We start from the raw sequence: 25,830 nt of genomic DNA, 5'->3' as shown, positions 1-25,830 counted from the left end.
TTGGTGATACATTTATCCCCTCTAGTGTTTTCAGGAAGGCCATGTGAGGTTCCTGAGTTTGTGAGGGTGGCCTGTAACATGCTACAATTTGCAGAGCAGTCTTGCCTATGGTTAATTGCACCTGGATGGTCTCCGATGCATTGTGCGTTGCCACCAGTCTTGAGGTGTGGGTGTCTTTGATGAATATGGATACCCCCCCTCCTTTCTTGGTATTGTCCGGATTTTGGGGCCGGAACGCATGATAAGAGGTAAAACCTGATAGTGCTGGGGTGCTCTCAGGAGCCTTGAACCAGGTTTCTGTCACTGCACAGACATTGATGTTCTCCATACTGAGAAGGGCCTCGAGTGCGTGCATTTTGATATTTAGACTTCTGGCATTGAGCAGCATTACCCTTAGTTTTTTTCCTTTTTTGTGTTCTAGAGTGGTAGGTTTAGAATTTGAGCCTTGCCTAAAAAAGGCACTATGGGGGTAGCAAGAGCCTTTGCCAATATCCGGAATCCCAGGGGTGACAGGTGCAAGCCGTCCCTTGCGAAGCAGCGTGGCTTGTCCAGCATGTCATCCCAGGCAGACAGACATTGGATCCGCTTTGAATGACACCAGAGTTTAAGCCAATTGTTAAAGCTGATCATCTTATCTCTGTATTATGGCATCATTCTTGGTGAAAGTAGGATACTGCTCAGGGTCAGGGTCATACCTGCCTGGGCTACATAATCAGAGAGCTCCTCAATGTCTCTTTTCATGTAGTCCAAGGAGGTACGTCTCAGGTCGTTTACACCAGCGTGGACAATGACTGAGTCGTATTTGTACCTGCTGTTGAGAGACCTGAGTGCTTGCGTTATGTGGCGGATTCTAGCGCCCAACAGGCAGCTTACTGTGACCTTCTCCTTACTCAGTCTGGTGAGCGGGACGTCAGTGTGTCTGACTATGGAGTCACCAATGACTAGTGTGTCTGGCATTGTGTTTGACCTTAAGGGCTGTGACTGTTTGACACTCTGACTGTGAGGTCTATGTGTTGCAGGTGTTGTGTTCTGAGGTGGTGGTTGTTTGGGTGTCTGCTTTGGTGGCCTCTGCTGTTTTGGTAGATTTTTGATCAGAGCCGCCCAGTATGTCTTTGTGTGTTTATGTGTATGATTTGAGGTTGTGATGGTACTATGTGAGACTGGGTCTATAGTGTGTGTGGTAACCTTCTCCTCCTGACTGGTCTTGCCAGTCCTATGCTGAGAGAGCTCAGCCTCCAGTTTGGCCGTATAGTTGCATCTCGCATGTATTTGTGTTTTGTGGGAGGAGGAGAGGGTTGTCTGTGTACATGAGGCAATTGTAAAATTGCCTCAATATTCCCAGGTTCACCAGCTGAGCAGGAGAGGACACTAGCAACTGATCCCTCGACATGCTAGAAGGACTAGACAAAAAAACTTTAAAAGAGATTCCGGGGGACGTGGGTGACCGAGAAATGGGGGTTTGCCTTTTTGGGGTGCTATCTATAAGAGTGCCGTATCAAGGTAATAAGTACTGTAGGAGAAAGTGCTAGGTTTAACAGATAGAGAAAAGTCTACTTGGAGTCAAGTAGAGATGATCTTTTTAGGTATTAGAGAAAGTGCTAGTAACAGGGATGCTTAAAGATAAGATTGAAAAGAATGCACTCTGCAGTGTGCACTAGAGAAGTTAGATATGAAAGTAGGTAACTTGAGTTTTACCTGTTTAAAAAGTTAAGGTTTAGTGGAGAGTTACTATTTTTAAAACAGCAAGATGGACTGAAAGGGGTGGTTACTTTTGTATTTTGGTACTATGAAATACTGTAGGATGGCCAATAAATTTAAATAATTGAAGGGGTGGGATTTCAAAAGTGATGGTTTTGTGATTACTCACATAAGCCAGTGAAATTAGAGAGAAATGAGATATATGGTCAGATTAACATAAGAGGCGGGCAACTAGAAAGACAGTGGTGTTAAAACAGAATGCAAGCAAAACACAAGGTAAAGAAAACAAACTACAGTATTCAAAATATAGAAAGGCAATACAGAAATACAAAAAATAACAGCAAACTAACCTTTCCTTCACAGCAAAGTGTAGCAGAGTCTGGATGAGCCTTCCTGGTGTGTGTGTGTGTGTGTGTGTGTGTGTGTGTGTGCGTGTGTGTTTGTGTGTGTGGGTGTGTTGGGTGACTCCAGTGCATAGCATGCATCAACACCTAAGTGAGCCTTAGAGATATCCCCCAGAGCCCACATCTGATGCAGCTGGGAGATGCAGCACATATGGACATCATGCTAACTGCAAGGGTTGGCAGCATACACTTTCCAGATGATTCGTATGTCATTACAAATGACTTGGCAGTTATCCGAGTAGTAGACCTTATGGTTATTATAGAGCCTACCTTGTTCCCCAGGTGTTGTTCTCATGTGTACATGACTGTGATGTATGGCACACATTACTGGAGAGTAGTGCAATATATTTTACAATTGTAGCATAGTTGTGACTCTCTCCTCAGAACTTATGTTAAAATATATATGTTCTCTGCCATGTTGTAGCATAGCATGCAGGAATGTTTGGAATATCTTGGATGTTGATAACTATGACACAGCAAGCATGTCCCCTGGTAGTCTTCTAAGGGTAACTGTGGCTAACATGCTATGTTCAACACATACCTTAATTTCCACTGGGATGAGTTCCCTGTATTTAGCTCTGTATCTAATTCAAGGCTGCCAGAAGTCCCACAGTTCCTCTACTGTGTTGTCGGCTTGCAAAGTCTTCACCCTCTCGGTCTATGGCTATTGGCAGCAGCAGCATCAGTTTCAGCCTGTAGCACACACAAATGTATGTAAAAAAAGTAGTTGTTACTAACAATCTGTGCTTTCATTGTATCTGTACTCCACTATTTTCTCACTGCACATATAAGAAAGGGTATGGAGTCTACATTGCTGCCTTATATCTTGTTGAGTAGCTCCATGGGATTGTTTGATTAGCATGCAGTTCAGCAGTGTATGCTTCAACTAGCATCTCTGAAGCACAGACTAGGTCAGATGCAATCAGTTATTAATGTACATCATTATAATAAGGCAAATATGTAGCTAGGCAAACCAGTGTGGATGAGGGTTATCTCATAAGTCAAATTCAGTTACACATTTCTTTTGGAGCAGTATATTTCGACAGAAGAGTATTGTACTTCATCCAGTATGTATCCATGTTCTTACCTAAATAATGTGTATGTTGGAATGTACTTATGAATAATGTGAAGTAAATTAGTAAGTAATTGTTAGAACTGTACTCATGACATGGCCTTGTTTTCCAGCCATTTGACAGGTACAGAGGATGAATGCTGTGTGATAGCTATTTATACATTTCATGGATAGGTCCTTTGATAGCACTTTTATCATTACACTGTTGTTTTATTAGCACAATTGTCACAGCCTGTTATTTTGTTTTTTTTTTTATTTTTTGGGAGGTGGGAGATGACTTATTGCTATAGCACAAACTAGAATGGACTGCTGTGTTGGGTGTGTGAGTATAATTGAGTGTCTGTTACGGCACAAACAAGGATATGTTCCTCTTGCTACTCTCCTTGTTTTGTACTCCTCTCTTTTTATTTTTTGACCACTGTTGAATCTTTAAATTGTAATTAAGTGGTGAATACTGAGAGCCTTCCTGTACTGCTTTATCTGTACACAGTTTATTTGTAGTTATGTCATCCTTACATGTGTTATCATTCTTTTGTCTTTCAGTAAACAACATGCACACTTGGCGTAGGCCCCCATTTTCTGAGGCAGAGAATGACCTCATAAATGAAGCATTAAGGCAACATCATGTGGTCCTGATGGCCAAGAGGCAGGCCAATATGTCACAATGTGCAGCCGTTTGGGACAAATTTGTCCAGAATGTCAATACTGCTGGCCGACAAAACTGCAGCTATGAGCAGGTGTGACACAGAGCCACACACATGATTCATGCTGCAAGGAGGCATGCTGCTAAAATGGCACATGATTGTCAGGTCACCAGTGGTAGACCTGCAGCAGAACAACCCGGCACCACCACCAAAGAATTCCTGGCAAACATTGCTATCCAGGAAAGCTCCCAGCACTTCATCAACCAGTATGTTCTGGATGTGAGTGTCACTCCTGCATCTCAGGAAGAGCTTCCATGTAAGCTTTGTTTGATCTTTCTTAGTATACTGTTGCAGCCATAATGTAATAGAATATAAAGTTTTAATGTGTGTCAGGTTGCTTTTTTGGTGGGGGTATGTAATTAAGCTATGGTTTTAAGGTCATTTAGAGGTTGCCAGCCACATCCTTGTTAACATTGCAGTTACTGTAGATATAGATCATTAAAAGTTTTACCCCCTTTTATACTGTTATATGTGGTACTGTTGCCATTACCTCTCCCTCTGCATTTTTCAGGACCATCAGGAATACAAGATCTAGGGCTCCTGCAGTAGGTAAGCAGAATACTTTTTGTCATTAATGTAGAACTATCCCAACATATCTGCTAAAGTATCATCTCAGGCCTGCTATATGAATTGCTGTACTGTCTGGATAATTATCAGCTGTACAGATATTTGCAGAATATCCAGATGTGTAACTCATACCTCTGGCCCATATTTAAGATCATTGTGATTGAGTTGCAAACTATTGACAAGTCATTAAAGAGTAGAGACAATGTAATGAAAGAGATGTCACATGCAGACTGCATACCCATCATGGATGTCATGATGAAACCATACTTGTTATTCTAGTACCTTTCTAGGTTTGTAGGGCAATATGTCTTAATGGTACCTATTTTGGGGCCTTTGTCCACATTCCTCACTCTAAAAGGTTGTGAGGTATGAATGTCTGTAATAGTGGCAGATGTGTATATTGCTTAAAATATATTGCAGCACAGTAGTGCAGGTATTAATGTATTCTTGTTTTCCTTCCTTTTATCATAGGTAAACATGGAAGTGGTTCTGTGTCACCTATGCCACCTGATGTCAGTTTGTCATCAGACTCTGATGATAGTGGCCAAAGTGAGGCACAGCCAGGGGCTGATTCTGACACAGAGGTTGACATTCAGGGATTCCCCTCATTATCACCAGACACAGCCAGTATGCCTATGCATACCCAGTCCACTGAGGCCATAGATACTGGACAGGTGGAGGGTAAGGACATTGAGTAGGGAAGTGTGGCTACTACCATGGCTTCAGTGACTGTTGACACTGGCCATAGCCAAAGTGATGATGAGGGGCCATACAGTCAGTTTGACAGGGGTGTTTGGAAGAGGCCTGGTGTCTCTCCCCAACCTGTTGCAGGTGTCTTATCATGTGTCACTCAACTTATGTTTAGGGCATCATGGAGGCACAGGCATATTCAGAGAGGAACTCCAGGTGAATGCTCAGGGTTATAGATGCAGGACAGTCTGACATCAGTGACTGCCTCCACTGTGTTGTTGATTTCATGGATCATTTGAATTACGTGTTGGAATGGGTGCGTCTGTGAGGGAGCACAGTGTATCAGTCATGGAATGGACATTGTCTGTGATGGAACATCTGCTGGGAAGGGAACTTCAGCCTCATGGGTGTATATCAGCAACCACATCTGCTGAGAGCCAACATGGCCATGCCCGAGTGGTACATTCACTGCTTCATCAGGGAGTGTGCTGTCCACACCCACATCTAGCAGACCACGGGGTCATGGTCCTGGGCTTTCCCATGAATGGAGCACGTCCAGCAGACATTGGTCACTTTCAATTAGTAGCACAGCATCTGACTTTGGGTATGGAGGAGGTGCCAGTGCAACTCCTAGCTGAGCCAGTTCACATGTTCAAGGGAGGAAATGTTGAACTGTCAGCTCTACCATGCATGGCTCACAGCTGTCTAATATACAGACACATGGAGATAGCACAGAACTTGGCTATGTTTATGCAGACACTCTCAGACCAATGTCACATTGAGGGCACCTACAGACATAAATGCAACATTGTCATGGTCCATCTTGTCTGCTTACCTTGCTAAAACACACATACTTGCCAGCCTTTTGTGTCAACCTAGGTCTCCTGCAACTTCCACACAACACCTTGTGCAAGTGACGATGACTGTGTCACATCCCTGTCATCCATCTTTTGGATTCAGGGATACTAAATCTATGTGTCTGATGCACACGGTGACTCTCTATATTAATATGACTATATTACCTCCATCTCTGTTGTTGTACTGATAATTGTAACTGTCAGTTAAATTGTACTTAGCAATTTAGACAGTTGCTAGCATAATAATTTATCAGATTTATAGTGGATGTTTTTGTAAGGGCTGTGAAGTCAGACAGTTAAATGTGTCTCACTACTATATCTAACTTTTTCTTTACTTATGAGTGCACATCCAAAGTCAACCCATCAGACTCAGAGTTCAGATGTGCATGTCAGCACTAAAGACAAATCTCATCAGAACGGTAATACAGTATAATGTTCTTTTTAACATGTACATTGCCATAGGTTCCGAGACTCATAAGATGTGACCAGGGTATTGACCCAATGGTGTTTAGAAGCATAGCTGTTATATCACAATATAATATTCAAAGGCAGATATAATGCATGGTCAAGTTTTGTGTAGCAAGGACCACCCACGTCCAGGAGAAAAGCAGCATTGATCCATGGTAGATAGCATTTTCAAATAAACTCCTCCACCTTGTGTTTAAACTGGGTAATGGAGGTGCTCTGCTTGACATGCATTTGAAGCCTACTGCAGAGGAGTGACAACCTCTGAGAGATGTATCTGTCTCTCCAGCATGTCCTATGCGTATCATAACATACATTGATGTCAATGGAACAGGTAACACTAGTCCCACATTAGTTACAGATGTGCAGCATTTTCATCCCATTTTGGCCACAGATAACCCTGTAAGGCATACATAATCTGCCTCAAAGCTATATATATGGGACTGCACATAGTGACAGTTACTTCAGTCTGCCCACAGAAGACACGTGTCAGAGCCCCTCTGATGTTTTATTGCTCAGACATGTCTGAGGTCTGTCATGTTGGTGCAAGTGTCTGGTACAAAATCTATCAAAGGGAGGATTATATTAATTTATATGGCTGATGAGGGATGAGTATAGGGGGTTAATAACATATTTTACAATTGATATAATGCTATTGCTAATCAGACCTAAGATCTAGAATGCCTACCTCCCCACAGTAGACTCAGGTTGCAACTGACATGTGTTCCAAAGTCTGTCAATACGGAAGTGGGGAATAGTGTACTCTTGGTTATTTTATGATACGCAGAAGCATTTATTATTGCCATAGGGTATGCTGATGCATTTTTGTGCAGTTGATGTAACACCCATGGCTTTGTCAGCAGTCATTAGTGCCACAAAGATGGTTTGCCATAGATCCATGTTTTCTTTAAGACTTCTGAGATGTATATGTCAAACATGTGACTAGTACTTGCTTTAAAACCTGCTGGAAAGCACTAGGAAGTCTTAAACTGATACAAGCACTCAACTCTCCTTGTTAATAAGGAGAAATTAATCATAGGCACTAAACAGCCTATAATTGCAAAGTACCTTGCTAAGGTAAGGGAAAACAGTTCTTGTACTTTACAAAAAAAAGCACCAAACCAGGCATGCCCAAGGGTCAGCTTCCAGTGATTTCTCCTGTCCACCTGGTGAATTTGGGCATATTGGGGCAATGCAGCAATTGCCTTATGTACACAGACAGCCCTCTCCCCCTACCACCCAACACTGCAACCTGTGAGAGATGCACTTACATAGCCAAACTGGAAGGAAAGCTCTCTCCACCCTATTGTACTAGACAGTCAAGAGGAAAAGGTTAACAACTGCACTACACCTCAAGCAACCCATAGACCTTCTAAACCCATACCACCAACACCCACACATAGCAACACTAAATCCACATATGTGGAGACCCTTAACATTAACCTGCGAAAGCAACAAGGACCTACGAAGCTGAAATGCAAACAAACACCAATCACAACCAAAGTTTCACATAGCTCACAACACCAGTGTGCCACCCAACAGCAGCCCCCAAGGCAAGACAATGCACCCAACACTTTAGTCATAGGTGACTCCATAGTCAGGCACAGTGATGTGCCACTCACCAGGCTGAACAGGGAAAGAATTACAGTCAGCTGCCTGTCGGGTGCCAGGATCCGCCACATAACACATGCATTCAAGTCACTCCACAAGTACAAATATGTAATATAGTGAATGACTTGAGACATACCTCCCTGGACTACAAGAAAACAGACATGGAACAGCCCTCGGATCATGTGGCCCAGGCAGGTATGACCCTAGCCCTGAGTAGCAGCCTGCCTTCACCCAGAATGATATCACAGTATAAGGACAAAATTATTGACTTCCACAAATGGCTAAGCTTCTGGTGTCATTCAAAGGGGATCCAGTATCTGTCTGCTCGGACGACATGATCGACAGACCACAATGCTTTGCCAGAGATGGTCTGCACCTGTCGCCTCTGGGATTCAAGTTACTGGCTAAGCCTCTTGCCATCCCTATAGAGACTTTTTAGGCAAAGTTAAAAGGACAAAACCACCACTGTAACAGGTACACGCATGCAAAATCTGAAGGTAATGCTACTCAATGCTAGAAGTCTAAACCTCAAAATGCACTCTCTCAAGGCACTACTAAAAATGGAGAACACCGATATCTGTGCAGTAACTGAGACCTGGTTCAAGGCTCCAGAGAGCACCGCTGCAATACCAGGCTACAACTCTTACCACACTTTTTGGCCACCAAACCAGGACCGAAACACTAAAAGTGGAGGAGGGCCCATATTCACCAAGGATATTCACAACACCAGGCTAGATGACCAACACAATGCATCTGAAATTCTCCAGGTGCAACCAACATTAGGTAAGACTGCAATCCAAATAGTAGCTTGCTACAGATCCCCCACCATGCCCCAAGATTCTCACTACACCTTTCTAAACATACTGGAAAATATTAAGATACAACCAAACACCCTAATACTGGGTGATTTCAACTACCCTGTCATTAACTGGGAAAACTACTCATGTACCAACACCTTTGCCCAACGGTTCTTGGAATTCATAAATTCCAATGCCCTGGATCAACTAATCCTTAGTCCCACCAGGGGCTCTAATATTCTAGACCTGGTCATTACCAACATGGGAAATCAATGCTCCACACCTATGGTCACCCCCTCACTGGTCAGGTCTGACCATATGCTAATCACCCTTGACAGCCACATCCCACCCACCCTCCCACCCCCAGTAAGGAAACCTCTGTAAAAAAAAAACTTCTCGAAAGCCAACTTCATGCTACTCAAGTCAGAAGTGACAAACTGCATGACACCCATGCAGACAGGAACTGAAAGTTTGACTGCTGAATCCTACACTAAGGCACTGTACGAGCACATCCACTCGTGCATGAATCATGCCATCCCCAATAGAACCAAGACACTCTCCTCCAAAAAAAGGAAGCCAATCTGGTGGTCCCTTGCCATAAACAAACTTTACAACAAAAGGAAGAAACTGTTGCAGAAAAGAGGAAAATCCCAGGATGCAAAAAACTCCCTTACCAGCCTCAGTAAGAAGTTGAGATCCCTCATAAAATTATCCAAAGCTAGTTACAAAAATAAAATTGCCAAAGATTCCAAAGACAACCACAAGGCATTCTACAGCAATGTCAAGAATCTAAATGCAATGCTCAGATCTGCTCTGAGCTACAACAGAATGGCATTAAATATACTGATCCCAAGGATATTGTCAATAACCTGGCAGATCGATTCAGTGCAAACTTCATCCCCCTCTCACCCCCTAAAGGACCCATCTCAATACCGAAAGATTGCTAAATTCCTGGAATAATGGCCACGCAGGTAAAAAACACACTCTCCAAAGCTAAGAATACAGCATCCATGACACCAGATGACATCCCAGAATGTGTACTACATGAACTACAAAATGAACTGGCACCTCACCTAAGTGCCATGTTTAATCATAGCCTCACCTCAGGCTTAATGCTCAATGAGTGACACACAGCTACAGTTATCTCACTCCACAAGGGGGGGTCCACCTTGGATCCCGAGAACTACCGTCCCATCAGTCTGATGAGCCTGTTCTGCAAGGCCATGGAACGTATTATCATGGAACTTATAAGCAAAGACATTGGCAATCTTCAAACACTGGACCCCACGCAGTTTGGGTTTGTGAAGGGCCAATCTTGTCTCCTGAACCTGATTGACTTCTTCTAATCAGTCTCCAGAGCTGTGGACAAAGGTTAGTTGGTCCACACAGTCTATCTGGATCTTGCCAAGGCCTTTATCACCATCCTCCACTCTGGAATCATAAATAAACTTACTAAGCTGGGCATTAATCCCTATGTCACTTGATGGGTTGCCAACTGGCTTACTGACAGAACCCACACTGTGAAAGCAGCCGACTCCAAATCCAGCTCTAGACAAGTGACAAGTGGAGTACCTCAGGGTTCAGTCCTGGGACGGTTCTTGTTTGGCATCTACTTCTCTGAAGTACAGGCCAACACTAAGGGACTCTGGCTAACAAAGTTTGCAGATGACTGCAAACTGGGAGCCAGTACTGAATCCCCAAATGATGTGGATATTCTACAAAAAGGCCTTAAAGAAAAAGATGCTTGTTGCCAGAACCATGGGTTCAAGCTCAATGCCAAGAAATGTATAGTTATCCCCTTTGGGAAAAAGCATGTAGTTGTGAATTACCACATAGATATCAGTACACTAAACACTGAAAGTGTGATAAGAGACTTAGGGACACAGGTAGACAGTGGTCTCACCTTCGATAACCACATCGCCACAACAGTCAGGAAATCCTTCTATGTGGTACACCTCATCACTAAGGGCTTTTCATCCAGAAAAAAGAAGGTCATTGTCCCACTGTACTCATCTCTCATTAGACCCATTATAGAATACAATGCCCCATTTGGTATGTACCTCACAAGACATCTGCAACAACTGGAAAGGCCGCAGAAATGCCTCACTTATGGAATCACAAGCCTAAAGCAGATTCCCTATGCTGACCATCTAAAAAAACTCCGCCTATACTCTGTTGCATATTGTCTACTCAGAGGTGATCTCTGCTTAACATACAAGGCCATGTCAGCCCCACAGCTGTTGGTCATGCTACGCTTAAAGAAATCCCAATCCCTCAGAGACACACACTCCAGGGATCTAAACCTTGTGATCACAATGAACAAAACATGTTGGAGGGATAGGTTCCTGACCCAGAGACTCCCCAGACTCTGGAATAGATTGCTCATACATGTCAAGCAGAGCGCCTCCTTGGCCCTCTTCAAAAGGAACCTTGATGATTGGATGGGAGATAGGAAATTCACCCCGGGGATCACGTCAGTCACCCTGCTAGACAGGGGTCCAGGGAAGTAAATACTGTGGGAAGAAATAGCCAGGGAATTGTTATGGCTAGGCTTGTATAGGCCCTAGGGCCGATAGCTTAGTACCAACCTATATACCTATGAAACTATGAAAATGAGTGTCCATGGTACTGACACTTCTGTTATCACACAGGTGACAGGTCTGCTGCTTGAGTTAATGTCTCCCATTGTGATTAAATGTTGTTGGTATGTGAAACCAACTGATAACATAGGATTTGATATTCACCTTGGTTTCTCACTGAGAGTTAATGTTGGATTGTGTTGAAGGCCTTGGCTAAGGTACAATAGGATGTGTGCACAACTTTGACATTGTGAATGTCTCTGGTCACAGTGTTGAATCCCACCAGGTTTTTCAGCCACAATATACCCTTGAAAACACCTAACTGGACACATGTAGTGTTTGGAGGTCACCTATGTCCTTGTGTCTGAGATGCATGCAAATTGTTTCTTTTGCCTTACAGCAGAGGTTGCAAAAAGTTATGGGTCTATAATTACACTTGTATTTTGCCTATCATCCCTTGTGTGGTTGGAAAATTATCAGTGTATTCCATTCAGTGTGGATAACAGCAGTATTTAGACTGTGGTTGACTATGGTGCCTAGTGGGGTAGCTCACTGTTGAAGCTCATGAAGAAGACAGGCCAGAATGCCATCTGTTCTCATGGAGGCTGTGCTCCTAGTCTTGGTGAGAGCAGTGATAACTTTCTCTTTGTGCATACCACAGGTTGGATGTGATGTTGCACACATGGTTTGTACTAGGTTTGGTGGTAGCAGGAGGGGAAAATTTTCAGACAAACTCGGCTGCTAGCACGTGTGGAATTTATAGTGGGTCAGTGTGTGCACTACCATACACAACTGGTTCCAAATACATTTGAGTTATATATAATTTATCACATTTGATCAAACTCATTTGATCGACAGCACATTTGATTGAAAACCAGTATTCATGGCAATTAACAGAGATTTGTCCTCCTCCCCAAAGTTATGTAACCCTGGAGTTGATATATAAATGTGGGAGGGTGTGGGGGCAGAGCCCCCCACATTGGGGGGTGTGGGGGTTGAAGCCCCCCAACTATTTTCATTTAAAATATATACATTTTCTTTTATTTTCTTCTTTTAAAGGAAATTAGGTGGGGGTTTGCCCACCACACCCCCCAATGTGGGGGGCTCTGCCCCCACATCCCCCCATGCTGAACTGTTGATCCAAAGTATTTCAATTCATATGCCTTTGCTAATTCTACTCCCTGCATCCTCACAATTCCTCTATCCTCCCTCTCATTCACATACAGATATTCTGTCTTAGTCCTGCTGACCTTCATTCCTCTCCTCTGTAGAGAATATCTCCACCTCTCCTGGGTTTCCTAAGCCAGTTCCCTACTCTCACTACAGATCACAATATCATCCGCAAACATCATATTCCATAGGGACTTCTTTGTGATCTAATGTGCCAACCTGTCCATCAACATTGCAAATAGATGTTAGGGTGTTTGTGCATACAATAACAGGAATGTCACTGCAGTCTGTCTTATATAGGATGAGGTGACATTTGCCATCTGTCAGGCCAGTGTGTGACCATGGCCTGTTGTGATGTATACATATCCAATAATTGGTTTACTATAAAATGACTGAAAATCAAAAGACTGAATCCCAAAAAGACTGAAAATTCAAAATACTAAATGATTGAATTTGCCCCTTCTCCACTGCTGTGCAGTCTTGCATTTGGTATATATAGTTAGCAGGGGGTGGGGGTTGCAGCCCCCCCCCCACATGAGGGGAGCAGGGGGGCTTGCCACTTGCATTAAAAATTGTATTCAGTATTTTGAATTTTCAGTCTTTTTGAGATTTAGTCTTTTGATTTTCAGTCATTTGATAGTAAACCCCAATAATTTGATAGTGCTGATGACATCAGCAGTGTTTGTTGAAGAGAAGAAGACAATGTCCCATAGATTTCTGTAACATCTACCAACAGCTCACATGCATTTGACTGCAGTGAATATAGACCCCCCTACCTATCTAAGTTTACATACTACAGATCACAGTACTTAATGCACATGTCACAGCACATGTCTGATTTTACCAGGACTGTAGGTGATCATATGGTTGATGACATCAGCAGGCCTCTTGTGTGACAAGACTTTGACTGAATGTTTGTACAAGCACCAAAACAGTGGAAAACCATGCCATTTGAGAAGGCCATGTGGGTTACACACTTACACCCTTCTTTATGGAGCTGCTCACACACCAAGTTGAATGCAGTGAAGATATAACTCCTACCTATCAGGGTTTATTTGCTACAGGTGACAGCACTTAATGCATGCACCACAGCACAAGTCTGATTTTACTAGGACTCCAGGTGATCTTATGGTAGAAGACATCAGCAGGCCACATGGGAGACAAGAGTTTGGAGACCTGCTTGGAAGTGATGTCTTTGCAAGCAGCAAAACAATGGAAAACCATGCCATTTAGGAACTTGGATTGGGATACAAACTTCCACTTTTGTTTATACACACACAAACACTTGACTGCAGGGAGATTAGAACCCCTACTTATCTCAGTACAGGGACAACAGAACATAGTACTTAAAGCACATAACATGGAACGAGTCTGATTTATCTGTGACTGCAGGTGAACTTATACTAGATGACATAACTAAGCCATATGTTGAACAACGGCTTCTCAGGCCTGCATATTCACATTGCTTCTTAGTATTATCTGAGGCTAGTAGCCTAGCAGACAAATACTGTTTAGTAGCCTAGCTGTGTAACAACAATACCATTACTGAGCATATTTGTCTGTTTGCATTTTGATGAGCAAGCCTGTGAGCACCATCAGTTGGCCTTGTCCATGAGTGAGCACACATTATATATTACAGCTTGTCTGGTGGTTGATATATGTGTGGACAAATCAAGGAGACAGAGTTGATGTGATTCTTGGTGTTGTTGCTGGTGGGGAAACAGATAGCTTGTCAATATTTGTACATATATTGTGCCATCAGTTTCCAATGTTTCCAGGGGAAACCTGGGGAGACCAGAGGTCTGAGAATGATAGTGCAGGGTACTAAGGATTTATATACATAATGCAATACTGCAAAAAATATAAATTTGTGCTATTTATAACTAAGTGTACACACATGAGCGTTTGCCTTTTTTTTACCAGTTTGTGCCTTGGTAAGAAGTGGCACATTGCTCACATCTGAGACTTACTATTATATAATATATATAACTGCTATTACAGCCAACTCCTATCTGTACTCCAAGCTGGGATTTGCCAATTACTAATGTCAATAATTGAATGTATCTGGTGTCTGTGGTTGCCAGTGTAACATACATTCTGTTTCCTCTTTCACTGTTTCTGTAATGCTGTGCTCCTCTCAAACCAACTAAGCCTTTTCAAAAAGGTTTTATATATGCAGTGTGCCATGCAAATGTGGAATTAAAACAAAACAAAGTTGATAACAATATGGAACACAGAGTCACAATCTGAAAAACACAACCTATTGCTAATACACTTCCAAAACTTCTAAATATATCAGGATTAGAACTCTAAGAGCACTTCAGTTTCATCAAACAGGATGGCTGATTAGTCCTTTTTTCCACAGAAGCAGCTTGCCAGAAGGGCAGTCATTCATCACGCTTCTCCCTGCATAAAAATGTACACTGCTATTTATCAGTTACCTAATACATACAATGTATGAGCAAATCTATATTATTGTACAAAAAGTGGGGGGGGGGTAATATCTGTGACAAACACCCATATAATGTGGGTTTGGGGGGTAGCACAGATGAGTTACTGTTATGCCAGTTACAAGGGGACACTCCTGTTTTGGGGCAGCAAACCACATTTACTGTTAGGATACAAACAAGTCAGAAAGTGCAATGTGTGTAGCCTCACTTTCTAACTTACCTCTTGAATGATGTACCACTAATCTGCTGCAGTAGGACTGTATGACTGTTTCATGCATGAGGCCTACTAATTACAAATGGACACATGATAGTAAAATAAGTGTCTGTTGTCACATGTTAATATAATTTCTGTACAAATATACCACTATTTACTTGCATACTGTACCAAGTTCATAGATAAAAGGATATGTCATAATACTCTTCAAAAATACCATGTAGGCTAAGGACCTACCTTGCAAATACAGTGGTTGACAGAACTTTACTTCAGGGATGACTCTGTCTGATGCAAGCAGTACACAGACAATACATGGATAGGTACTGGTTGTGTGAGTTGCCTATTGTAATATATATATATATATATATATATATATCTATATATCTATATATCTATATATATATATATATATATATATATATATATATATGTGAGTAGGAGAAAGGTATTAGTCCCTAGGTCCCTAAGTGGTCAATGAATGTGCTATGCATTGTCTCTTACCCAAAGCAAGGGCATACTGAGCATGCATATGTCTGCCTACAGGGACAGCAGCTGGGGGATCCACCTCTATGTCCTCTTGTGACTGTGACTGTGGTGACCTATGCACTGGTGGAGTGATGTGTGTCCATTCCCATTGCTGCAGCTGTTTCTGCAGGATCAGATTGTGGAGCATAGCACATACTGTGAATATTTGTGTACATGTGTGTGGAGTGTACTGCAAGGCTCCACTTGATAGATCTAGGCATTGGACCCATGACTTTAGAAGCCTAAACACATGATCTGATTTTGTTAATCTTCATACATTTCTTACTGATTAGTGTTGGTTCCATCACTGGAACCAAGTCAGCCTTATAAAAAGCTCATACCAACCAAAACCTCTCGAACTAAGCTTTAATGGCAGCATCAATTACAATGGTTCCTCTAGTGAGACTACACATGAGACTTCTTCAGTTTTGGACATCTACAGTGCATACATCACCCATTATATGTGTGCTGTTACCTTTTCATGGGATTTCTGTCATATTTCTGGACTTTTACATGCCCTTGCTTCCATGTAGACATCTGTACATGGAAATTTTCTACGTACACTACCAACATGGGCACAGAGTCTACACGGTTGTATTAAAGGTTGTTGGATTGCTTCACTATGTTGTTTTACTTCATTAGCATAAATTTCAGCACTTATGCCGAAATTTGCATTCCATGAAAGTTTCTGTAATTGTGGGTGCATGTGCATGATTGCATGCCACTACATGGAGTTTACTGAATCTAAAACTGGTTGTGCCGAATTTTTCATCGCACTGTAATGCACACACGGAATGACTGGATAAGCTTTATTGAATTCCCCCTCAGTCTTTTTTCTTATATTCTTTCAGATAAATGTTCATGAGTCATTATGTTTCTGCTTATTTCCTTCTACCCACACACAACTGATGTGCCTTTTTAAGCCTGTTTCAGCTTGTTACATAGGCTCAGTAGTGCTTTAAAAGTCTAATTCTCAACACATCATCACTCCCAGCAGCCACTTTGTCATATACTTCCTCTTAATTTGACATCCGCATGACAGAGTAACAGTGGATATGCAAAGTTAAAAAAGTAGCACGTCTAGAGCACCATCCAGATATTATGGACATAGCACCAACACAGGTATAGGTTCATAGGCTCATAGGTAGGTACTAGGCTATCGGCCCAAGGGCCTACGTAAGCCTAGCCAACAAGGTTCCCTGGCTTACACCACCCAAGAAAGTTATTTTCCTGTGCCACTGTCAAGCAGAGACATAGAAGTGATCCCCGGGGTGTATTTCCTATTTCCCATCCACTCATCAAGATTTTTCTTTAAGAGTGCTAATGAAGGACTTTGCTTGACATAGATGAGTAGCCTGTTCCAGAGTATGGGAAGTCTTTGGGACAGGAGTCTATCCCTCAAACATGTCCTGTTTATTGTGGTGACAAGGTTTAGGTCTCTAGGGTGTGTAGCTCGGAGGGATTGGGATTTCTTTAGGTGTAGCATGTCCAACAGCTCTGTGTTTGACATAGCTTTATATGTTAGGCAGAGGTCACCTCAGAGTAGGCGATATGCTATGGAGTAAAGCTGGAGTTTTTTGAGGTGGTCAGTGTAGGGCATTTGTTTGAGGCCAGTAATCCTCTTTGTGAGGTACTTCTGTGGCCTTTCCAGCTGCTGCAGATGTCTTGTGAGGTACATTCCAAAAGGGGTGTTGTACTCTATAATGGGTCTGAGTGTCGAGTAGAGGGGAACAATTTTTTCCTGGATGAGAACCCTTTTATAATGAGGTGTGCCACGTAGAAGGACTTTCTGACTACTGTGGCGATGTGACTATCAAAGGAGAGACTACTGTCCACCTAGGTCTCAAGGTCTCTTGTCACACATTCGGTGTTAAGTAGATTGCTGCCTATGTGGTATGGTAGTTCATGGGTACAGAGTTTTTACCAAAGGGGATGACACTGCACTTTTTGGCATTGAGCTTGAAGCCATGGCTCTGACACCAGGCATCTGTCCCAGCGAGACCCTTCTGTAGGATGTCCACATCATTTGGGGACTTGACTATGGCTCCTAGTTTGCAGTCATCTGCAAACTTCATTAGCCAGAAGCCTTCTGTGTTAGCCTGTACTTTAGAGAAGTAGATACCAAAAAAGAGAGGGATCAGGATGGAACCCTGTGGTACTCCACTTGTCACTGCTTTGAGGTCAGATTTGGAGTCTGCAACTTTTACAGTTTGGGTTCTGTCAGTGAGCCATTTGGCAACCCATCTTATGACATAGGGATTTATACTTAGTTTAGTGAGTTTAGCTATAACTCCAGAATGGGGGGTGGTATCGAAAGCCTTGGCGAGGTCAAGATAGGCTGTGTGAACCACCTTACCATCATCTACGGCTTTGGTGACTGCCTCAAAGAAGTCAATCAGGTTCAGGAGGCATGATCTGCCTTTCACAAACCCGAACTGGGTGGGATTCAGAGTTTGGAGGTTACCAATGTCTCTGTTTATGAGTTCCATGATGATACATTCCATGGCCTTGCAGACCAGGCTCATCAGGCTAATAGGTCGATAGTTCCCGGGATCAATGGTTGCTCCCCCTTTGTGGAGTGGAATAACTGTTGCTGTGCACCATTCAGTGGGCACAAAGCCTGATGTGAGGCTATTACTGAACATGGTGCTTAAGGGGGGAGCCAGTTCGTTCTGGAGTTCATGTAAAACGCAGCCTGGAATGTTGTCCGGTCAAATGGATGCAGTGTTTTTGGCTTTAGAGAGTGCAGCTTTTACCTGCATAGTTGTGATTACAGGGACTCTGCATTCTTCCTGTATAGATTTGGGCCCTTTAGGAGTTGGGGGGGGGGGGTAAAGTTAGCACTGAACCTATCTGCCAGGATGTTGGCAATATCAGTTGGTTCTGTAATTGTCGTGCTGTTGTGCTGTAACTCAGAGCAGATCTGGGTGTTGCCATTGAGATTCTTGACATAGCTATAGAATGCTTTGTGGTTGTCCTTAGAATTGGTGGAAATTTTGTTTTTGTAGCTAGCTGTGGGGGATCTTATAAGGGATCTCAGCTTCTTACTGAAGCTGAGCAGGGAGCTCCTCCACTCATGGGATTTTACTCTCTTTTGCAACAGTTTTTTCCTTCTGTTGTACAGTTTGTTTATGGCAGAGGACCACCAGATTGGCTTCCTTTTTTTGGAGGATAGCGTCTTGGTTCTGTTTGGGATAGCATGAGCCATGCACTCGTGTAACTGCTTATAGTTAGATAATAATAATATTACAATAATAACATTACGTATACTTAATCTGGGAATTCAGACAGGCTGCTACTCAAAAGTAACAGTCAACTGGAAATCAAGGGGAAAGATGCAAGTGTGCAGTCCTTCCATTCTGGTAACAACTCCTTGAGAGGTATATCATCAATTGTCACTTTTAAGTTTCCCACTTCGCAAGTAATTAAACATCCATACCTCTCTCAATTTTTTAAAGAAGTCTAGACAAACAGCTGTATAATGGTCAAATGGGGCCCTAGGCAGAGTAATGCACCAGGACCCACTACCCCCCCCCCCCCGCAACCATTTCAGTGTCCCATTACTTGGTTCACTCTCCCCAGTTGCTATAAACACTGTTCAAAGCTGTCATTGTGCATGTTATTTTCTTCTTTACTTTTACAGGCATTTGACTTAAAACCTTCATTCAAATTTTATAGCACGAACACTGATTTGTTTTGTTAATAAAACAAAACAAAATAAAATAGTCTCACATTGAAAACACAATATAAGTAGCAGTAAACTTTTCTTCCCTCAAAACTCACATTCATTGAAAATGCATTTGGCCAGTGGCATATTATGTGTACATTTACAACCATAGACATCCCCCAAACCCAGCAATATCTATACAGTTGACTACATCTTTTCCTGATGTTGTCAAAAAATGAAAAATGACCAGCGTCACATATTTCAAATTTATTTCACACAACCACACAAACTGCTCTTAGTTCTCTCACTCTCTCTCACACACACACACACACACACACACACACACACACACACACACACACACACACACTGTGCTGCAAAGCCAGACTGACTGTTTAAAAATTACCAGAAAAAAACAAAAGGTATTTTCATCCACAGAGAACATCCACTCCCACCAGGCATTATAAGTACTTTGTGTGCAACCATTGCTATGAAGAAATAAATTACATCTGCTTTATTGGTAGCTTTGGATAAAGTACTTGAAATTTATACATCACTGGCATAATACCATAAGATCTAACGGTGCACAGCACAGTTTAAATGGAAGAGTATTTATAACAGTATAAGAAATATAATAACATATGCTAAGTCAATATACATAATCTCTGCAGAAGTAAAAGCAGACTGAATAATACCACATTAAAGATCACTATTACTATTGCAAAGGCTGCTGCTAGCAAACACCTTTGCATTTAAGTGCTTCATCAATAAATGCAGTGCCTGCTGCCCTTGAAGAAAAAATTGTCTGTGTTGCATTAAAAACCAGTGTGCTGGTCATACCTCTCAGTTGTCCAGATTTTCACAGAATGTCTAAATTCTTGACTAATCTTTTTGTTCTGTTTCTCATAAAAGTTGTAGTTTACTGGATTTTTGTAATAAATCCGGGAGGACTGTATTCACTACACAATGATAAGCACTTGAGCTTCAACCTTCACATCCTTCAGAAAATGCAGAGTAATTAGTAACACAAAATCTTTTATTCTAGCAACTTTCTAAGTTTATAAGAGCAATATTTAGAATTTGTCTCTATTTCGGGGCTCCCCCCCCCCCCACATTATCTTTGATTTTGTCCAGACTGTTTGTGCCAGGAGGTTGAGCTATGGTGCTGGTGATATTGTCCAAACATGTTCTGAACTAGATCAGCTATGCAACAGGAAATGTCTGGCAAACAACAACAGGTTCATGGTTACTAGGCATGCAGTCTTGTAGATCAATAAGGAGCCTAGCATAAATTCCCAGTTGCTCCAGTTTACAACAGTCTACAGAACTCTGGCTTGTTTCAGCATTAAATTTGGTAAGTCCTTAGTACATCAAGAAGGAAACAAGATGTTCCCAGATTAAAGGTCATCATATGTAGGAGTCTTCTCACCGGTATCCCCAATGACTCAAACTATCGTTGTTGCAAGTATCTGGGATGTAGCCACTACAGTCACCAATCCTATGGGTATCTGTGCCCTCTCAATTCATTTCTGTAGAAAGCCTGATTTAAATAACTCACTTTTATACCTTCTTGGTTTGTCTGATTGGTAAGCAACCTGTGGGAAACAAGTTAATTTCAACTGTACTTTTTGGAGGCTTTGTCTTTTTGGCAAAAAAAAAAAAAACTCTGCAAAAATAAACTTTTTCAACATGCTCTCCCTTTGTTTTGATTTTCTGTTCTCTAAGCAGACATTTGACTTTCAACTATGCTGATATGTGTACTTAAGCATGTGAATTCCACACTCTGCAGCTGAATCTGATTTTCCAAGTTGCTTATTTATGATTTCCTTAAACTGACTATTGATATTTCAAACGTATATATTGATATATTGTATTGATCTTGGTTTTCACCTTGTAGCTGTATTCGATTTTCTTTTCCACCTTGTGGGCCACTGGTGACCCCAATACAGACCATTTGTATACAAATGTTCAGACCATTTTCTGTGAGCATCTGATTCTTTTGGCACATCTTGTGCTGCATACAGCCCAAGCTTAGATATTGCCTCTCTAAGTGATTGCTTGCTGTATGAAAAACTGCTGTTTTGAAATAACTGATTTGGTCAAAAGGCTTTAGTCAGTGAGTGAGTATTTTCCATTTTTTAAATTAGCTATTGCACGGGCCTCTCTTCTTGCCTTGTGATACTTGCCATTTGACCTGATTACATAAAATATATATTACAATTCTTTGTGAATACTATTTATGCACTTCCATGAGATTAGTAGCTTTGGTATTTCCTGCATAGATGACGACTAGATGATTATTACTGACTGATATTTAACTGAAAACAGTGACATGGAACTAGAACCTTGAATAAACTCATTTAATTTCCTTCTTTGTAGGCCACAGCAATCTTGCATGGTAAATACTGACAAACTGAGTTTCTTTTTGCTATGATAATTATTTTTACTACTCTTATCATCTTTTGCTGTGTCCTTCCAGTTACTGAGGGATTCTGCTATAAATCCTAATACCACTTCATCCTGCTGCTTTTAACACTAAACTGTAGTTGCGGAACTTACTTGACTCTTGTGATGTCTTGGAGCCTTCTGAAGACATTTGTTAATTAGGCAAGAAACATTAGTATGGTTGTTTTGCCTCGAGCAGAATTCTTTGAGTTTGACCAAAACTGGAATCAGAAGTAACGTAAACTATATATTACGTGTAGCAGTTTTCAGCTATTATTTATTTTCTTATTATCATTAGTTAATTACAATTTGTACTACTCCATTTTATCTAGTATAGCAATTACAGCATCAGTATTAAAACAATGTGTACAAAATAATGTTTAGGGTGTGGTGTGTTTGCCTGCCTAAATGCAATCTTAAATCAGCATATAATGTTTATTTTAAGACATCATAACTTGACAATTAACTCTGAAACAGAAATGCTGCACGTTTAGTTATCAAAATGGGTGTGGCAAAGGCCACAGCATAGTGCATAGATTTTCTTAGGTTTTTGCAAAGGTGGCAAAATAATTTCAGTGTCTTATTGAATATTTGAGCTATGTTGAAACTATTTTGTATTTTGGGTGCTTTTCATTCCCAGGAAGAACTCTGTTGCCACTTGTTACTTTGAGACAACAAGCAAATGAGCCAAGGGTATAAGGCAGCACATTTAGGTTAAGGACTAGAAGTTTTTTCCTTAAGCACTAGTATCCTGTGTACATGCCAGAACTATCCAAGAGGTGGGGTTGCTATGGGCTGTTGTAATGTGTATATACATACATAACTAAATGGTCCTGCCCCCACCCTCCTTTCAAGACAACACTGCCATGTGATCTCTTGTCTCCGCCATGCCCACGCACTTTCTCTGTTCTCTCCACACAAAGAGAGGTGAGTGGGCTTAACCTTATTATTCCATACACTAGCAAATGCCCAATTTGCTGATCAAACCAGGGTCTCCTGGGTCATTGTTAGGATTTTATTCCTCTAAGGCAACAGTGCAGACTCAGAATTTTGAACTTTAGTTCCAGTTTCTCTTCTTGGGAATGCGGCTTCCCATTATTTGATACAGCATTATTTCCTCCCTATTTCATAGTTATGTATTTAAAAGTGGTTTCTCTGCCTTGCTGTTGATTTTCTCTTTGCTTAGAATGATAGGGGATGGCCAGGTGGAATTGCCTTTTACATTGTTCGTGATCTCTACATCCTTTGCTTGATAACTAGTCACAACATTAGTATGTAATGAAAGAGGTCTCACTATTCTTACAATGTTACCTTAGGAGTTCAGCTGTCATGTTCATCCCATATAGACAGGATACATTGTCTTTTGGCCATATTTACTTCTTTGTTGTGTAATGCCAGGTGAGCGGTAATGGTGGTGCAGCAGTTAGTGTTGTTGCCTCACAGCAAGAGGTTCTCTGGTTCGATCCTTACCTGGGGTGCCTTCTGTGTGGAGTCTGCATGTCCTCCCTGTGGTCACGTGGGTTTCCTCCACGTGCTCCAGTTTCCTCCCACATCCCAAAGAAATGCTGTAGGTGGATTGGACACACTAAATTGTCCCTAGGCATAAGTGTGTCCATGTGTGTGCCTTCTGTGGAAGGTTGGGCACCGGGCTGGCAACTCAACACCGTAAAAACTCTACTGCCAATCATAAGCAGACAGGTGATCTGCTGTGGTGACCCCTAACCAGGAAAAGCCAAAAGAAGAAGAAAAGTTGCGTAATGCCAGGTCTGTCTGAAACAAAGATCCAGTGCTGTTTTGGACTTGCTTTGAGAGGCAAACTGTCATTAATTATAAAACTTTGTCTGGATAAAAACCTCTGTCTCTAATGGTATCTATTACATAGAGTTCCATGTTATTCAGAGGCCAAAATGGGGTGATATTGCCATTGGGATAACATTTGTTTAATATTGTAATTTGAAATGATTAAGGTAAAATTTAGGGGAACTAAGACAGTTCATTGTATTCTTGGCCAGTAATAAATTGTAGATTTCTTGTCTTAAATTATTTATCCATTTATCTGATAGTATTTTTTTGCAAGTGCTAATTGACTGCCTCATGAAAACAGTGATGAATATAGGTTCATAGATTAGTACTAGGCTAAGTGCTTTTGCGAGCCATTGTAAGCCTAGCCAATTAGTCCTTGTGAGACTCAAACCCTGCACCTTGTGTTTGCAAGGCAAACACCTAAACCATTAGGCCATCTTATGGCTAATAATGGCTAATTTCTGAGTCTGGGTAGATAAAAATGTGTCATTGAACTGTTCTTCCACATGATGGAGATTATTGATTTCACTGTGGCAGTTTCTTCTTCCATTTTTTTTACTAGCCATGTAAATGGACATCCTGCTTCAGTGGCACAGAGGGAAGAAGCACTGACTGGAATCCAGAAATCTTCTGTTAATTAGCAACATGGGTGTTGGAGAAAGTGGGGCAAGGAGGATTGGAGTGAGTAGGCATTGTCAGCTCACCTTTCCTGGAGTGGGCTTTGGCTCACAATTTGGCTGATGCCTAGAGAGAGTAGTAAATATAACACCCAGCAGATCATATATGGCCAAGGGACCAAGCCAAGTATGTGGGCATAGATGTGCATAGCAGCATTAGCAGATCTCTAATGAGGTGACATGGAGTAGGTGCTCTTAGAAGAAAGGGGGAGGAATCCATCTGGTCTAGAAAACAAGCCAGCTCTCTACCAATCAACACTCTCCTCTCTGGGGGAGTTAATGGGTTGATTAGTCCCTTCAGCCAGGGAATGAATAGACAAAAGTGGTCTTTCCCAGTGCTGGATGCGCCTAGTTCTCACCCTTGAGACAGGACCAAACAGGTTGATTGGGCAAAGGAAGGAGAGCCATTGAACAAGACCTGGTGGACAGAAAAAGAAAACCATTCATTTAAAGGGAGACTCAGATTGATATTCTCTTGGTCTTTTTGGCACAGAACTTGAAATAGATGACATTTCATGGTTGGACCATTACCACTTCAGGTTGAGCTTCCCCCCAATTTTGCCACCAGATATTGATGTGAATTAATACACAGACTTAAGGTATACTATTAGTAGCAACCTGCTGCCCTTAATTAGTCAAATTCTTTTGGTGATTAATGCTGATGATGCCTACAGGGCTGTTACATGAGTTTAACAAAGTGCTACTAGTGTGGAGATGACTTAAGCCTATTGTAGTTCATGACTTCCACTTTGAACAAGGAGTCCATATGTTATATAATTGTGGACACAAGGTATAACATATACAGAGGAGGAGACCATGTCTGCTTATGGACAATCATAGCTTGGTCACCCTTTATGAAGTTTACCAATCAAATATGTAATACAAAAGGCAAGGCATTTGTCTAGTGAAATGTCTGCAGCATTTAATAGTCAGCATTTTTTGTGTGTGACTAATATGCTATGCAGTCTACACTGATATACTGTCTGAAGCTACATAACTCTTTGGATAGTTGTTTCAAAGCGTGTAGTAATCTTGAAAGCAGGGGTATTTTTTATCTACTGTTATAAAGACAATATTACTGTCCTAAAAAAAAAAAAACTTTCCTGGCCCAACTAACCTGTAAAATTTTAGCCCCAGCTCTAACCTTCCTTTCTAAGTGAGAATGTCAAGAAGGTGGAATGTGCACAGCTATGTTACTAGTTTCTGTCAAATGAGCTCCTGAATCCTACTCATCTGGTTATACATCTAGATAAAACAAGGAGACTGCCTTAATTTGGGGTGTCACGCCAACTGTTACTGTCACTCTCAATTCACTGCTACTCTCCTACCTTCTGTGACGGTCATGCTTGGCTATCCCAGGTATTCTTTCACACAATACATGCATGTCTTGGCAGATAAAAATGTTTTCTCTTGCCTTGTTCTGTCTCTCTCAAAT

This window comes from Protopterus annectens, chromosome 11.part0 (genome assembly GCF_019279795.1).
Source record: "Protopterus annectens isolate FY-2018-M chromosome 11.part0, PAN1.0, whole genome shotgun sequence".
Lineage (NCBI taxonomy): Eukaryota > Metazoa > Chordata > Ceratodontiformes > Protopteridae > Protopterus > Protopterus annectens.
This window is presented reverse-complemented; position numbering follows the sequence as displayed.